This window comes from Chiloscyllium plagiosum, unplaced genomic scaffold (genome assembly GCF_037043375.1).
Source record: "Chiloscyllium plagiosum isolate Xiang-an unplaced genomic scaffold, Cpla_swu_hap1 HiC_scaffold_34, whole genome shotgun sequence".
Taxonomy (NCBI): domain Eukaryota; kingdom Metazoa; phylum Chordata; class Chondrichthyes; order Orectolobiformes; family Hemiscylliidae; genus Chiloscyllium; species Chiloscyllium plagiosum.
This window is the reverse complement of record NW_028270172.1, coordinates 52,547,229-52,564,189: the sequence shown is the minus strand read 5'-3', so window position 1 is coordinate 52,564,189 and position 16,961 is coordinate 52,547,229. Positions and strand designations below refer to the sequence as shown.

The window sequence follows — 16,961 nt, the reverse complement described above, 5'->3', positions numbered from 1 at the left end:
ATCCATTGTGTCCAGACATGTACAAAATATGTGGATTAGCCATGGGACTAAAATCACAGTGTGCATCAGTCTCAACCTTTGCAACTGTTCAACAGATTTTATTTCAGCTTGAATGGGTGAGAGTAAGACCAGCAGGATGAGGAGGAAACAAACTACAGCATCATTAAAGTGGATTAGCAGAAAGGAATGAAGTGAGAGTAGTGAACAGTACCGAGAGGGAGAGACTGACATGGTCTTCTGCAGAAAAGAGTTCAAAAGGCGGTGTTGCCTGTCCAGTGCCTGTTCCGATGAAGAGCTTATGCTCGAAATGTCAGTTCTCCTACTCCTCAGTTGCTATCTGACCTGCTGTGCATTTCCAGCATCACACTTTAAGAAATCTGCTCAGGTTTGAAGGGGATTTCTGTGAGTGAAAGGAGAAGATCCAGTCATCTTGGTCCATGTGGGTACCAATGACAGTAGTATAACAAAAGAGGTTCAGCACACGAGCATGAACAGCTAGATGTAAAATTAAGCACAATCTCAAAGAGAATAGCTCTTGAAACTACTATCTTAGCCACACGTAAATTGGCATACATGACTCAAATATTGATCAGACACTGACCTGGGGCAAATCTGGCGGTATTAGATAGAATAGAATACAACCCTACATACGGAAACAGGTGATTCAGCCCGCCAAGTCCATACTTACCCTCTGAAGTGTGTTATCAATAAAAGGGTGTACTGTACTTTTAAGAAAGTTATTAGCAAGAAGAACTGACAGCACCAAGTATTCTGAAAAAAAATTAATGTAGCATTTGGTCAAACAACTCTATTAGTTGGCTGCCTGGAGACAAAAACAAATTAGAATTCAACCAGTTTAAATTATACCCCAAAATACCAACCTCCAATCAAGTTTGAATTGAGTATATTAATCTTACAAGCCAATGACACAATCCAATGCTTTTGGGGGAAAAGACCAGAGAAAATTGAATAGGAGAGGAGAATGGTCACACCACCAGCATATACAGACTGCCTGAAAATTAGCTCTCTTAAAAGGTACTTATATTGATGAGTAACCTGTGAAGCAGAATTCCTAAGAAGAAGAAAACAGGACTACACAGAGAAGAAATAAAAGCTGCCTAATTTTGGAAATAAGTAGTTTTGTATTGTAAACTTCAATCAGGATTTTTACCAGACCAATATTGTAGAGGGGAAAGTAAAAGATAGGTTAGAGGAAGGAGTTGTAAATTGTTATTAGTTAATTATTCTCTGTTATACGTTAAGAAATAAAGTAGTTAATTTTTACTTTAAATACTTCTTGGCTTCTCGAATTTTCAGATTACTGCAGGGGATAAATCTTTTCTGTGTAACTGGTTCAAATTAAGCAGGAAGATTTACCCCCTATTGTAACAGTTTTGTGGCTCGTTGTTAGGAATTTGAACTGGTTTAGATAGTTTTGAATAGATTTGGGGGTACAAAAAAATTCCAGATTTAAACACCTGCAGGTTAGTGCCCCAGATCTTTAAATGAAACGTAGGTGAGGCAATTTGTTTACTTTTGGTTGATTAAATTAAAAGTGAGAGAAATGGCTCTAAAAATTGCTAAAGAATTTCTCAGGTTTATAGATGATTCTTAAATTTGCCAAGAAAGTTTAGAAGGAAAGAAAAAGGCCGTACTTTTAGAATTAGCAAATAAGTTAGATTTGCGTTTAACCAAGGACAAAAGTTAAGTTGAAATTGTCAGGGAGTTACTCAAATACTTAAGTGTATCAGAGAAACAGACAAATGCAGTAGAGGTAGAACAACTTAAATTTCAATGGAGGAAAATGGAGTTAGAAGATAAACAAAGAGAGAGAGAAAGGAAAAAGGGAGCTCTTAGCTGAGCAAAGAGAAAGAGAAGAATGGGAGAAACAAAAAGAGAGAGAATTTGAACTTGAGAAGTTGAAACTTAAGTCAGCAAAGTCAAATTAACAGGATGGAGATTAAAAGAGAATGTCAAAACTCTGCCACATTTTGATAAGAAAGATGTGGAAGCCTTCTTTATTTCATTTGGCTCAGCAAATAGAGTGGTCCAAGGATTTAAGAGTAACGCTAGTTCAGCCTGAACTGGTGGGCAGAACTCGTGAGGTATTTGCCGCACTGTCAAGAGGAGGGTTCAGGAGATTATGAAGAGATTAAACAGGTTATTTTAATTGCTTATGAATTGGTACCAGAAGTATATAGACAGCGGTTCAGAAACACAAAGAAGGAACCAGGTCAGAGTTATGTTGAGTTTGAAAGAATTAAACAGTCATTTTGATCGATCGGTAAGTGCTTTGAAAATAGATAGGACATTTGAAGCTCTCAGAGAGATTACTCTGTTAGAGGAGTTTAAAAACTCACTTCCAGGGATGGTAAGAATTCACTTGGAGGAACAGAAAGTTTAGGATGTGAGAAGGGCAGCAGAATTAGCAGATTAGTACATGTTGGTACATAAGAAATGCTTACGGCCACAATTTCTTCCTGTTAGGGATAGGAGTTGGGAGAACGAGAGATCATACACTATGAAATAAAGAGTAGACAGCACTGGTAAGATTTACCACAGGACAAAAAAAGAAGCCCAAGCGGGTGGAAAGGAGCTAAAAGGCCTCAGGTGTTTCCACTGTGGTAAAGTGGGACACAAAGTCAAAGTGCTGACCGTTAAAGAAAGGCACAATGGGGAAAAAGATGGGATAAAAGAAGCTAAGCCAGTGGCATTACTGAAGATAACAGATGAGATCCCAAGAAGAGCCGAGGAACTGCAGGAGAGTGTACAGCCTCGGCAGGGGCTGTGTATGGAGTTAGTACCTGATCTCTACAAAACAATTGCCTCTGTGGGTAAAGTTTACTCAGAAAAAACAGGGGGAGATGGACAATAAGTTATAATTTTAAGAGATACAGGATCTAACCAGTCAGGGATGAGCAAATATGCACTCTTTCAGATCTGTTACCCAAGCATGTGGTAATTTGTGGGATAGATGGATAGAAATTTAGCATTCCCCTATGTAAGATCAGGTTGGAGTGCCAACTTAAGAGTGAGGAAGTAACAGTGGGAGTGATTGACAGAATGTCAATTCCAGGAATTCAGTTTGTTCTTGGGAATTATTTGGCAGGGTCCAAGGTGGGAGTGACACCCTTTGTTGTGGAGAAGCCCAAGGAAGGCCAAGAAATTGAGGAGTTAAAACAGAAATATCCTGGTATTTTCCCAGACTGTGTGGTAACCAGAGTTGAAAAATGTGGTGATGGAAAAACACAGCAGGCCAGGCAATATCCGAGGAGCAGGAGAATCGACGTTTCGGGCATAAGCCCTTCTTCAGGAATGAGGAAGTGTGCCAAGCGGGCTGAGATAAAAGATAGGGGGGAGTGGCGCTGGAAATACGATAGGTGGAAGGAGGTAAGGGTGAGGGTGATAGGCCGGAGAGGGTGTGGGGGCAGAGAGGTCAAGAGGGCGGTGCTGAATCCGAGGGCTGGGACTGAGATAAGGTGGGGGGAGAGGAAATGAGGAAGCTGGAGAAATCTACATGCATCCCGTGTGGTTGGAGGGTTCCTAGGCGGAAGATGAGGTGCTCTTCCTTCAGGCATCATGTGGCCAGGATCTGGCATTGGAGGCGGCCAAGGACCGGCGATGGAGGCGGCCAAGGACGTACATGTCATTGGCAGAGTGGGAGGGGGAGCTAAAGTGTTCAGCCATGGGGCTGTTGGGTTGGTTGGTGCGGATGTCCCAGAAGTGTTCCCTGAAACGTTCCGCAAGTAGGCAGCATGTCTCCCCAATGTAGAGGAGACCACATCGGGTGCAGCGAATACAATAAATTATGTGTGTGGAGGTGTAGGTGAATTTGCGACGGATATAGAAGGATCCATTGGGGCCTTGGAGGGAGGTGAGGGGGTAGGTGTGGGCGCAAGTTTTGCACTTCTTGCGGTTGCAGAGAAAGGTGCCAGGAGTGGAGGTTGGGTTGGTGGGGGGTGTGGACCTGACGAGGGAGTCGCGGAGGGGGAAATTTTTTTCCATGGTGGTGGGGTCTGTCTGGAGGTGGCAGAAATGATGGAGGATGATACGATGTGGGGTGGGGTGGAAGGTGAGGGGCCATGGGGTTCTGTCCTGGTGGCGATTGGAGGGACGGGGTCCAAGGACAGAGGCGCAGGAAGTGGAGGAGATGTGGTGGAGAGCGTCGTCAACCACGTCGGAGGGGAAATTGCAGTCTTTGAAGGAGGAGGCCATTTGAGTTGTTCAGTAGTGGAATTGCTGAAAATGTGTTGCTGGAACAGCGCAGCAGGTCAGGCAGCATCCAGGGAACAGGAGAATCGACGTCGATTCTCCTGTTCCCTGGATCTGCCTGACCTGCTGCGCTGTTCCAGCAACACATTTTCAGCTCTGATCTCCAGCAACTGTAGACCTCACTTTCTCCCCAGTAGTGGAATTGGTCCTCCTGGGAGCAGATGTAGCGGAGGCAGAGGAATTGGGAATATGGGATGGCGTTTTTACAGGGGGCAGGGTGGGAGGAGGTGTAACCTAGGTAGCTGTGGGAGTCGGTCGGTTTGTAGTAAATGTCTGTGTTGAGTCGTTGGCCGAGATAGAAATGGAGAGGTCTAGGAAGAGGAGGGAGGAGTCTGAGACGGTCCAGGTAAATTGGAGGTCGGGGTGGAAGGTGTTGGTAAAGTGGATGAACTGTTCAACCTTCTCGTGGAAACACGAGGTAGCGCCAATACAATCATTGATGTAGCGGAGGAAAAGGTGGGGGGTGGTGCCAGTGTAGCTGCGGAAGATGGACTGTTCCACATATCCGACTAAGAGGCAGGCAACTTCAAAGACCGCAATTTCTCCTCCGACATGGTTGACGACGCCCTCCACCGCATCTCCTCCACTTAGCGCACCTCTACCCTTGGACCCCGCCCCTCCAATCGCCACCAGGACAGAACCCCACTGGTCCTCACCTTCCACCCCACCAACCTCCGGATACATCGCATCATCCTCCATCATTTCCGCCACCTCCAGACAGACCCCACCACCAGGGATATATTTCCCTCTCCACCACTATCAGCATTCAGGAGAGAGCACTCCCTCCGCGACTCCCTCGTCAGGTCCACACCCCCCACCAACCCAACCTCCACTCCTGGCACTTTCCCCTGCAACCTCAAGAAGTGCAAAACTTGCGCCCACACCTACCCCCTCACCGCCCTCCAAGACCCCAATGGACCCTTCTATATCCGTCGCAAATTCACCTGCACCTCCACACACATCATTTACTGTATCCGCTGCACCCGATGTGGTCTCCTCTACATTAGGGAGACAGGCCGCCTACTTGCGGAACGTTTCAGGGAACTCTTCTGGGACACCCGCACCAACCAACCCAACCGCCCCATGGCTGAACACTTTAGCTTCCCCTCCCACTCCGCCAATGACATGCAGGTCCTTGGCCTCCTCCATCGCCAGACCCTGGCCACACGATGCCTGGAGGAAGAGCGCCTCATCTTCCGCCCTGGAACCCTCCAATCACAAGGGATGAATGTAGATTTCTCCAGCTTCCTCATTTCCCCTCCCCCCACCTTATCTCAGTCCCAATCCTCGGATTCAGCACCGCCCTCTTGACCTGCAATCTTCTTCCAGACCTCTCCGCCCCCACCCCCTCTCCGGCCTATCACCCTCACCTCCTTCCACCTATCGTATTCCCAGCGTCCCTCCCCCAAATTCCCTCCCCCCTACCTTTTATCTCAGCCCGCTTAGCACACCTTCCTCACTCCTGAAGGAGGGCCAATGCCCGAAACGTCGATTCTCCTGCTCCTCGGATGCTGCCTGGCCTGCTGTGTTTTTCCAGCACCACATTTTTCAACTCTGGTCTCCAGCATCTGCAGTCCTCACTTTCTCCTGTGTGGTAACCAGATCCCACTATCATAAGGCACTGCACAAAGTGAAATGTAAAAGAGAAAGATGACAGAGTTGAGTTTCAGTTAGTAGATACCCTGCTCGACGTAATGGTGCAGGAAAAACCTGGCCAGGCAGAGGGTCAGACAGAAGTTTTTAGTTCTGAAAGACTAAGAGACTTGCAACAGCAAGTCAAGATGATAAAAGATTTATGTGGATGCGTACTACAAAAAGGAGGAACAGAATATTCTGGAGGGTTACTATGTGAAAGATAGAATCCTAAGATGGAAACGAAGACCACTGCAGGTTAGTGCAGAAGAGAAATGGCCAAAAGTGCACATCGTGTTGCCAGTAGAATACAGAAAGGAGGTGTTACAGGTAGAACATGAACCACCTGTAGGAGGTCACCTCTGGGTACGAAAGATTCAGGTTAAGGTACAAAAACATTTTTATTGGCCTGGAATGCAAAAGATGTGGTTAACTTTTGCCTATGTGTCATACATGCTCAATGGTTGGTAAGCCACAGGCGATAATAAAACCAGCACCTTTGTTGCCAATCCCCACATTTGAAGATCATTTCACGAGGTTTATAACTGATTGTGTAAATCCCCTCCCGAGAACAAAAAGTGGGAACCAATACTTGTTAACCATAATGGATGCGTCCACCATATTTCGGAGGCAAGTCTGAAACCTGAATACAGGCTGAGGTAACTAAGTTATTGTCAGGAACAACCACTTAATACATATTCTTATTAACTTAGGTGGAAATAAAATGACTTCTTCATGCAAATAGCATAACAAAATCACTTCTCGGCTGCAAATTGACAATTCTGCTTAAAGCTACATAAAATGGCATTTAATCCTGTTAAAGCTGCATAATTAACTTGATCACAGTCTGTCTCAACAAAGATTAATAGACAATGCTTCCTTAATAGCATAGAAATAACTAGACTAGATAAGATACTACTGGCCATTCTAAGTGACCTTCAAGTACAAGTGCAAAAACTCAGTTCATGAGGTAAGAATGGCTTAAGCTTTGAAAAAAAAAATTGGTTTCCAGGAAATACCACTGGGTTGAGTTGCTGTCAATACAACCATTCTTTTAATTAATTGGTAATTATGTACAATTATGGCCTATACCCCTCTTTCAGAAAAGTATAAAAATGTTTTTGTTTTAAGCCCTGTGCACAGTTCCTCTGAACGGAAGTGTTTAACCTCTGTTTCTGGAAGGTCTGTGCCCGGCCATATTAAATAAAGTGTGAAATCTTGAAGGACCAGACTGGTTGTGAGTGCTTTTTGACCAATCACGGACCAAAGTCAGAGATCTCACATTTAGATTATGTATCGGAGGTGAGGGGGAGATTAAATAGAGGTGAGTTAGCTAAACAGCATCTAAAGAATGCAGTGTAGAATGAAGCTGGTGACAGATAAAGGCTCTGAGACTCGGACATTTTCCCAAAGGGCGATGTGTTAGTACTGTTACCTTTGTTCCCTTCAAAGCCAGGTTTATTTGTCCCTATCAGATTGAGAAAAAGTTGAGTCAGGTGAACTATATAGTAAAGATGACAGGGACAACAATGTTTAAAATACAGAAGAAATTCTCCCGCTCATTTCAAGTGAAATGAAAATTCCCCTCACACTGATCCCCATCAAGTGCATCTGGGATAGGAACAGTACAGAGTTAAAATAAAAGCCCCTTTGGCTCTTCTGGGCACCAAACCAAAAACAAACACAAACTCAAAGTGCAAAACAGAAACTTGTAATTCAGAAACAATTAAATCAGAACATCATTATCCAGGGTAATAATGCACTCCAGTCCCCAGTAGTCTTGAAAGGCCACGACAGTCATAGTAAGAACTGTATGCTCCCTCTCCAGGTATACCTGACCACAAACGTGATCACGAAACAAGGGCAGACAGAGATGACGATCCCCTCTTCAGTCTCACGATTGGACCTGTTAATGGCCATTTTGGACAGGCCCAGGAGCAAAGACAATGCAAAGGCCCATAGACGTGTCTACAATTTACCCGCACTGGATGCCTGCAGATCAGAAGTGCCTGATCCACTCTTCTTTCACTCCAAACACAACCCCCAGAGCACTTCCTCTGCAACCACAGAAGGTGTAACACCTGCCCTTTCCCCCAACCCCATAATCACACACATAGCAAGTAGCGCTCACTTTTAGACACAACACAGGTGCTGTGAGGAATTGCAGGGAGTAAAGAAGACACCGTGTGCAAAAGACTTTATTCAATATTTCCACCATCAGGAAAATCCCCGTGCTGGCCAGGAAACAGTAACAAAGCCCTACAAAGGCAGTGCTGCTGTGAAAAAAGGATTTCGAATCTGTGCAATTACAGGGAAAAAAAAGGGGAAAAAAAAACCACCTGACCATTTACTTCCTCCCTCCTCAGTATCCAAGGCCCAAATACACCTTCCAGGTGAAGGAGCCCTTTACCTGTAGTTCACTCGATTTACTCTACTGCATTCACTGCTCACGTTATGGTCTCCTCTATAATGGGGAAAGCAAAGACTACACTGGGTAGCCGCTTTGCAGAACACCTGCATTCTATCTGTAAAAAAGACCCTGAGCTTCCAGTTGCCTGCCACATCAAGACACCACCTTGTTCCGTGGCCAACAACCGTCTCAGGCTTGCTGCAGTTCTTCCAATTTGTGCTGAGCTTCACAAAAGCACAGCAGGAAAAAGTGAGGACTGCAGATGCTGGAGATCAGAGCTGAAAATGTATTGCTGGAAAAGCGCAGCATCCAAGGAGCAGGAGAATCGACGTTTCGGGCATGAGCCCTTCTTCAGGAATGAGGAAAGGAATAAGATAAAAGGTAGGGAGGAGGGACTTGGGGGAGGGGCATTGGAAATGCAATAGGTGGAAGGAGGTCAAGGTGAGGATGATAGGCCGGAGTGGGAGTGGGGGCGGAGAGGTCAGGAAGAAGATTGCAGGTTAGGAAAGCGGTGCTGAGTTCGAGGGATTTGACTGAGACAAGGTGGGGGGAGGGGGGGGGAGGGGAAATTAGGAAACTGGAGAAATCTGAGTTCATCCCTTGTGGTTGGAAGGTTCCTAGGCGGAAGGTTCCTCCAACCGTCGTGTTGCCATGGTCTGGCGATGGAGGAGTCCAAGGACCTGCATGTCCTTGGTGGAGTGGGAGGGGGAGTTGAAGTGTTGAGCCAAGGGGTGGTTGGGTTGGTTGGTCCGGGTATCCCAGAGGTGTTCTCTGAAACATTCCGCAAGTAGGCGGCCTGTCTCCCCAATATAAAGGAGGCCACATCGGGTGCAGCGGATGCAATAAATGATGTGTGTGGAGGTGCAGGTGAATTTGTGGCGGATATGGAAGGATTCCTTGGGGCCTTGGAGGGAAGTGAGGGGGGAGGTGTGGGCGCAAGTTTTACATTTCTTGCGGTTGCAGGGGAAGGTGCCGGGAGCGGAGGTTGGGTTGGTGGGGGGTGTGGACCTGACGAGGGAGTCACGGAGGGAGTGGTCTTTTCGGAACGCTGATAGGGAAGGAGAGGGAAATATATCCATGATGGTGGGGTCCATTTGGAGGTGGCAGAAATGACGGCGGATGATACGCTGTATATGGAGGTTGGTGGGGTGGTAGGTGAGGACCAGTGGGGTTCTGTCCTGGTGGCGGTTGGAGGGGCGGGACTCAAGGGCGGAGGAGCGGGAAGTGGAGGAGATGCGGTGGAGGGCATCGTCGATCACGTCTGGGGGGAAATTGCAGTCTTTGAAGAAGGAGGCCATCTGGGCTGTACGGTAATGGAACTGGTCCTCCTGAGAGCAGATGCGGCGGAGACGAAGGAATTGGGAATATGGGATGTCGTTTTTACAGGGGGCAGGATGTGAGGAGGTGTAATCTAGGTAGCTGTGGGAGTCGGTCGGTCGGTTTATAGTAAATGCTAATTTCCTGGTTGGGTCCAAATTTTGTTGGTCTGAACGTAGTCCGGAGTCCATGCGGGGTTAGTCGGTTCCGTAGACAGGTGCTGTGGAAGGAGATGTGGTTGTGGTAGCGAGTCTGTTTGAGAACGTGACCCTCATTTTCCACTTGGGAACTCTACAGCCTTCTGGACTCAATATAAAATTCAACAGTTTTAAGACTTGAGGCACCTTCTCCCATGTTCTCACCCCAATCTTCACATATCAGGTTTTGTTATCACATGATCTGCTATTACACACAACCCATTATTAGCCACTATTAATAGCCGTACATTCTCACAGGCTAACCGTTATCCATTCTTTTCTCTGTCCTACTGTTGTTCTGTCTGTTGGGGCTCTATCTCCACCTATTGTTTACTCCTTGCCTCCTCTGTGGCATCCTATCTTCTGCTTTAAAAAACCTTTTCTCAGCTATCATCATACTGAAGATGGATCGCTACACCTGAAATATGAACTCTGATTTCATTCCACAGATGCTGCCAGACTTGCTGAGATTTTCCAGCAATTTCTGTTTTTGTTTCTGATTTCTAGTTCTGTGTTTTTTTTACATAGCAATTATATTGTAGGTTATAGAAAGAGATAGATGGTCAGATGAACAGGCCAGTGGCAGATGTATTTAACCCTGATAAGTGCAAGGGGATGCATTTTGGAAGAAAACAACAAGATGAGGAAGTATTTAATGAATGGCAGGACATTGAGGAGCTCAGAGGAACAGAAAGATCTTGGGGTAATTAGTCAAAAATCCCTTAGTTGACAGAGCACATCATAGAGTCATAGAGATGTATAGCACGGAAACAGACCCTTTGGTCCATCCCGTCCATGCCGAGCGGATATGCCAACCCAATCTAGTCCCATCTGCCAGCACCCGGCTCATATACCCATCCAAATGCCTTTTAAATATCACAATTGTACTAGTCTCCACCACTTCCTCTGGCAGCTCATTCCATACACATACCGCCCTCAGTATGAAAAAGTTGCCCCTTAGGTCTCTTTTATATCTTTCCCTCTCACCCCAAAGCTATGCCCTCTAGTTCTGAACTCCCCCACCCCAGAGAAAATACTTTGTTTATCCTATCCATGCCCCTCATGATTTTATAAACCTCTATGAGGTCACCCCTCAGCCAAGCTCCAGGGAAAACAGCCCTAGCCTATTCAACCTCTCCCTATAGCTCAAATCCTCCAACACCAACAAATTCCTTGTAAAGCTTTTCTGAACCCTTTCAAGTTTCACAGTATCCTTCCAATAGGTAGGAGACCAAAATTGCACATAATATCCCAAAAGTGGTCTAACCAATGTCCTGTGCAACCACAACATGACTTTCCAACTCCTGTACACAATACTCCTACCAATAAAGGAAAGCATTCCAAACGTCTTCGTCACTGTCCTACCTACCTGCAACTCTACTTTCAGGGAGCTATGAACCCGCAATCCAAGGTGTCTTTTTGTTCAGCAACATTCCCTAGGACCTTACCATAAAGTGTATAAGTGAATAAGATAATTAAGGTGGTACATTGGATACGTGCTTTCACCAGTTGTGGCATAGTATACAAGAGAAAGGTGGTAATGTTGTACAGTTCATTGGTCTGGCCACAACTGCAGTACTGTGTGCAGTTCTAGTCACCTCACTGCAGAAAGGGGATACACAGGAGGTTCACCAGAACCTGGAATGGAGAAATTGAGCAATAAGGAGAGATTAAGGGTTGGATTGTTTGTCTCGAGCAGAGAAGATTGACGGGGGACATGAACGAGATGTATAAGATTATGAGGGATATGAACAGCAGCTGTTCCCATTGGTTGAGGGGTCAGTCATGAGAAGACATAGTTTTAGGGCAAGGGGCAGCAAATTCAAAGGGGATTTGGGAAAAAAACCTTTTCACTCAGCAGGTGGTGGGAATTTGGAATGTACTGCCTGGGAAGGTAGTGCAGGCCAAAAACTTTTCAACCTTTAAAAAAGTATTTGGATAAGTACTTTACATATCGTAACATTCAAGTGCAGGAGACTGGAATTAGCATGCCTGTTGGGATAGTTATGTTGGTGCAGACTCAATGGGCTGAAGGGCCTTTCTGTCCTGTATGAATCTATAAATAGTGAGAGAAGTGACTAAATCTTGGTGGATGTAATAAATCAAAGTGTAAGGGCAAGGCAAGAGAGAACGGTATTTATATGAGAAACAGACTGTGTAGGAAAGAGCCAGACAGTATGAATTTAAGAATAAATCAATCAACAGAAAAATCTAGAAATTACAAAATTAAAACTAAAGGTTCTACATCCAAAAAAAAAGAACTGACAGCAAAAAAAAATAAGGATGATCAGATTGTTATCACAAACACAAACCCCAAGCCAATTTAACATAGTACATTTAAAAAACATGGTTCACCCAGGGACAAAGGGTTATCATGCTGCATAAGGTAGAATTCCTCATTCCTATTAAGTATGCTATATCACATATTCTCCCCTTATGCTGACAATGCTTATCTTATGCTTATCTTGCAGCGTTACAGCCTTTCTTTTGTGTTCACCACAAGCAATTTGATCACCAGGATGCTTCTAGATATCATTCTTGTCACTATGTCCCTCCATTTTTCACAGGAAGCTGCTCAATGTACCTCTCTCAGAAAGCTGCTTTCTGTACAATACCCCTCACAGAAAGCTGCTCTGTCAGCAGTTGACATACACTCAGTGTACAACACAGAAACAGACCCTTCCATCCAACTGGTCCACGCCTACCAGATATCCCAACCTCATCTAGTCCCATTTGCCAGCATTTGGCCCATATCCCTCTAAAACTTTCCTATTCACATACCCATCCAGATGCCTTTTATCCTCTGACAGCTCATTCCATACACGCATCACTCTCTGAATGAAAAAGTTGCCCGAGGTCTCTTTTATTGGCGCATGTACAAAATGGCACGAAGACCGGCACTAACATTGACGCACGCACAGAACAAACTGCACAAAACAATCACACTATTGCCAACAGAGGTAAGCATTCTCAAAACTCCAGTTACTTAATCTCTCAGCGACATTATAAGCAAATTGCGGTGCTGGAACATGCATTATATGAGAACTATCTGCAGATGGATAGAGTGGTAATCAGTTGTTTTGGATTCGCCCTACAGTTTGTGACCAGAACATATCTGGATGGCTTTACGTAATATCGTACTCTTTGAACTATGGTTGATTCCCCCGATTGATGGGAATGGTAGGTCATATTAATTTTGTAGTCATTCTTTTCCATCCAATATCCTGATCTCTCATCCTTGTTTGAGCAGTTGTACACTACTTTTAAGCTTAGTACCTTTAACATTTTTGGTAGGTCCATTCCTTGGAAATTTTATTTCTCATTTTAATGTTCAATCCTACATGTTCTGATGAATCCACTTAAATGTCTGCCACTGTGACTGTGATGATCTGTTTCTTGACAGAATTTGCTGGTTTACTCTCATGCCCTCACAATTGCTAGAGTAGTGTGCCCTCTTGTTGGCTCCAGATTGTTCTGTTCAAACAAGCTAACCAAAGAACATAAATTACTCCTGTGGACTACCTTTGCCCACTTGATATTTTTCCCCAGTTAATACATGGATGAAAAACACCATGATTATGCCCCACCTTTCGGACAAGCTATTAGGGGCCCTGTACACCATTCCCACAATAGATATTGTTTCTCATCTCTACCAAAAACATTTCTATCTCTTGGTTTTGTGAACATAAGTCATTCTTCTCTGTGCTAATACCATCAGTCTGTGAATAGCTTACCCTGTTTTTGGGTCCTGAAGAAGAGTTACACCAGAAATGTTGAATGCTGCACCATCTGATGCTGCCTGGTTTGCTGTGTTCTTCCAGCCTCCTGCCTAACTACTTTGGGTAAAACTGTGGCTCCCAAATAGAACCTCCCTCTACTTTTATAAAAGCTTCCTCTCCTTCCTAAATACTATGTATTCTTGAACATTCAGATCTTAATCTTGGCCATCTTGCCAAGATTGCTTTTGTTTTGTTAATAAAATGATTAATACCTTTGTTCAGGCTGTGCTGTGCTTTGTGTTACATTTTTGGGTGATTTTTGAGTGATCATAAGTGATTTTTTTTTGCTGGTCTGCCTCCAACCCCACTTTTCCCATAGGCCCTATTATTTATATTAAGCGGTTTTCTGTTAAGTGAGGTTTTGCTTAAACGCAATTACAGCTTTTTGGAGAACTACCTGTAGTCATAGATATTAGCGAAGTGATAGACGGTGCTATCAAACAGTACTGGCACAGCAAAGACTTGCTCACCAATTTTCAGTTTGGGTTCCTCAGAAAGATTCAGCTCGTTACAGCCTTTAACCAAAAGTATGATCAAAAGAGCTGACTGCCCTCATCACCAAAGCAGTATTTCATCAGCGTGGCATCAAGGATCCCTAACAAAACTGGAGTCAAAAGGGAATTGAGAGAAAGAGTTTGAAGTCGCACAGAGCAGGAACAAAGATGGTTGTGGATGTGAAGTCAGTCATTTCAGTCCCAAAAACAACAAACAGAGAATTCCCAGTGTAGTACCCTAAGCCAAACTCCTTAAATGAACTTCCTCCATCTTAATAAAAGCTTTGACAAAGGGTCAGTTAGACTCGAAATGTCAGCTCTTTTCGCTCCTTACAGATGCTGCCAAACCTGCTGAGATTTTCCAACATTTTCTCTTTTGGTTCCTCCATCTTAAGCTCAGAAGTGGGAATCTTTGCTGATGTTTACACAACATTCAGTAGCATTCACAATTCTTCAGATGCTGACCAAGCAGCATGGCTCGAGCTCAAATGGCAAGTAACACAAGGCACTGAGCTAGTAGTCTACACACAGGGCCTGGGTTAGAATCCTACAGCAACAAATAGTGGAATCAAAAGTCTAATGGAGATCATACTCAAGTGTCACAAAAACCCATCTGCTTTGCAATAACCTTTAGGAAAAGAAATCTGGTGTCCTTACCTAGTCTGGCTCATGTGGCACCAGACCTTAATTGCCCTCTGAAATGGGCAAATAAGCAGTTTCATTGTAATCAATTGCTTACAAACCACAAAAAAAATGCAGAAACCAGGCAAATTATCTAGCAGAGCTAGGCATTGGAAACAAGAGCAGCAAACTCCTGTTGACCTTGCAAAGTCCTCCTCATCCATACCTGGGTCAGAGTGACAAAACTGAAAGAACTGTCTCGCAGATTAGCAAAGGAACAACCAAATACAGCCATAGTCAAAGAATCATCCCCAACATTTGACTCCAGACCCCACAAAATCTCTGAATGTCAAAAATGGGCAAGGAAAGATTTTGCTGATGACCCTACACTGCCCTCCCACATCATAAGAGCATTTCAATTTTACCCAAATCAAAACAGTCCACTTAACTGACATGCCATTCCCCATTCGTTCCCTTTAATTCTAATGTATGTTGTTGTACTTTGCTGTCAATTCCAAAAGAATTGCTGCAACTCACTACAGCTCCTTCAGTAGCACCTCCCAAACCACCAACCTCTAGCATCTGTCAGGACAAGGGCTGCAGATGCATCAGAGCATGACTATTTGCAAGTTCCCCTCCAAACCACAAACCATTCTGACTGGAACCATGCTACCACTTCTTCGTTGTCACTAGATCAATATCTTAGTACTCTTTTCTTAACAGCTCCCAGTTTAAATGTACACCACAGATTTCAATAGTTCAAAAAAAAACAACTTTAGGGTAATTAAGGTTGGCCACTAAATGCTGACTGAGCCAACAGTACCATCTAAGAATAGTAAAAAAAAATTTTAAAAACACATTTACAGTATCAGTACATGTAATTCAACAAGTCTGTACTGCAACTGGAAAATGGTCAAAGATCATATCCCTGAATTTGTAAGGTGTGCTGCAAATGAGATTCTACAGTCCCCACTCCTCCAAGGCTAAAAAGTAGGGCACAAAATTAATCCCAAAGGTTTGAATCCTAACTGACACCATTTCTGCAATGCAGATGGGGTGAACTGAAGAGAGAACAGCTGGATAACAGAATACATTTTATCAGAATTTGAATTCAAAAACATAATCTTGCCTATAAAATCAATTTTCATTACATTCTTTGGAAATAAAAATATTTTTCACTAGAAAGGGTATAGTCATAACTTCTTATGGAAAGAAGCAAATTGCTTCATTTAACATTTCAAACAGAACCTTGTAAAATCTCAGCGATATTGAACGTAGAGATTTTCATAGGAGCATCCTTGAGAAATTTGACTATACACATCAGTCATTATTCTCTTCACAGCTGAAATAATAATTGGTGAACATGAAAATTAAGAGGCTAGACATGAAATCCTAATCATGACGTAGGATACGTAGAATGTCTGAAATGTGTATCCTCACAGGTCACCAGTTTGCAACGTAATATTTTCTTTTCATTAACAATATGCAATAGATTTAAATCGAAACATAGAGGAGCACTCTTCGATCAGCTCATGTTTCACCAACATCAATGTTAAATGTATGTATAGATGGACACAGTCGAAGAAAAAACGACAGATCTTTCCAAAACATAGTAATAGATACAGGTTTGAAGATGCGATGCTCAAAACGAATTCGCTTAGGGATGATAGCGCATCGGGCAATAATTTATGTCAAAGTTAATGATTCCCTTTCATAGTTTATGCGAATATTCCCTTTTTTTTGTAAAATATACCAAAATCATAAAGGAAAAGAGGCAGACTACCATGAAGATTGCGTCTCACTCTCTTAAGAATAAATTATTGAGATTCTCTGGAACAGAATTTAAAATGAAAAATGCTTATCGAATGTTATATGCTGCTTAATAGAACACTGAAAGCTTACCTCACTGGAGAGGCATAATATTTCTCAAAATTGTCCCTGAACAATGCTTTAGCCTCCGTTGGTGCAACTCCAGATTATTCCGCACCAAGCAAACCAACGACACATGTGGCCTTGCGTTGGTCACATGACAGCAATGACCAATCGCCAAAATCTCTTCCGCAGTGGAACGCTCCAGGGTAAAGCTTTAAAATAGTTCCGAGTGGTTGAAGGAGAATGGGAATTTCTAGTTTTTCTGTTGCTGAAATCTAACCTTAAAAATAAACAAATTTGGCTTGTTTCTGTTATAGCTGATTGGTCGCCAAATTCAGGTGATTTGGGGAGGTGGGAGTATCGTCCA

General features: G+C 43.8%; 1 protein-coding gene across 4 annotated transcripts in view; it reads right to left on the bottom strand.

Moving 5' to 3' along the window:
- The window catches only part of tmem108 (transmembrane protein 108), a 186,154-nt gene extending 169,417 nt beyond the window's left edge, over window positions 1-16,737 (bottom strand). Inside the window, exons 1-3 of one of the 4 annotated variants that reach the window (XM_087978685.1) lie at window positions 16,625-16,737; window positions 5,698-5,893; window positions 212-400 (exon numbers count right to left, since the gene is read on the bottom strand). The gene's annotated coding sequence lies outside the window, so the exon portion shown is untranslated. The remainder of the gene's footprint in view (window positions 1-211; window positions 401-5,697; window positions 5,894-16,624) is intronic. The other 3 variants (XM_087978682.1, XM_087978683.1, XM_087978684.1) reach the window with 3 other exon arrangements.
- Between the last annotated feature and the right edge of the window lie 224 nt (window positions 16,738-16,961).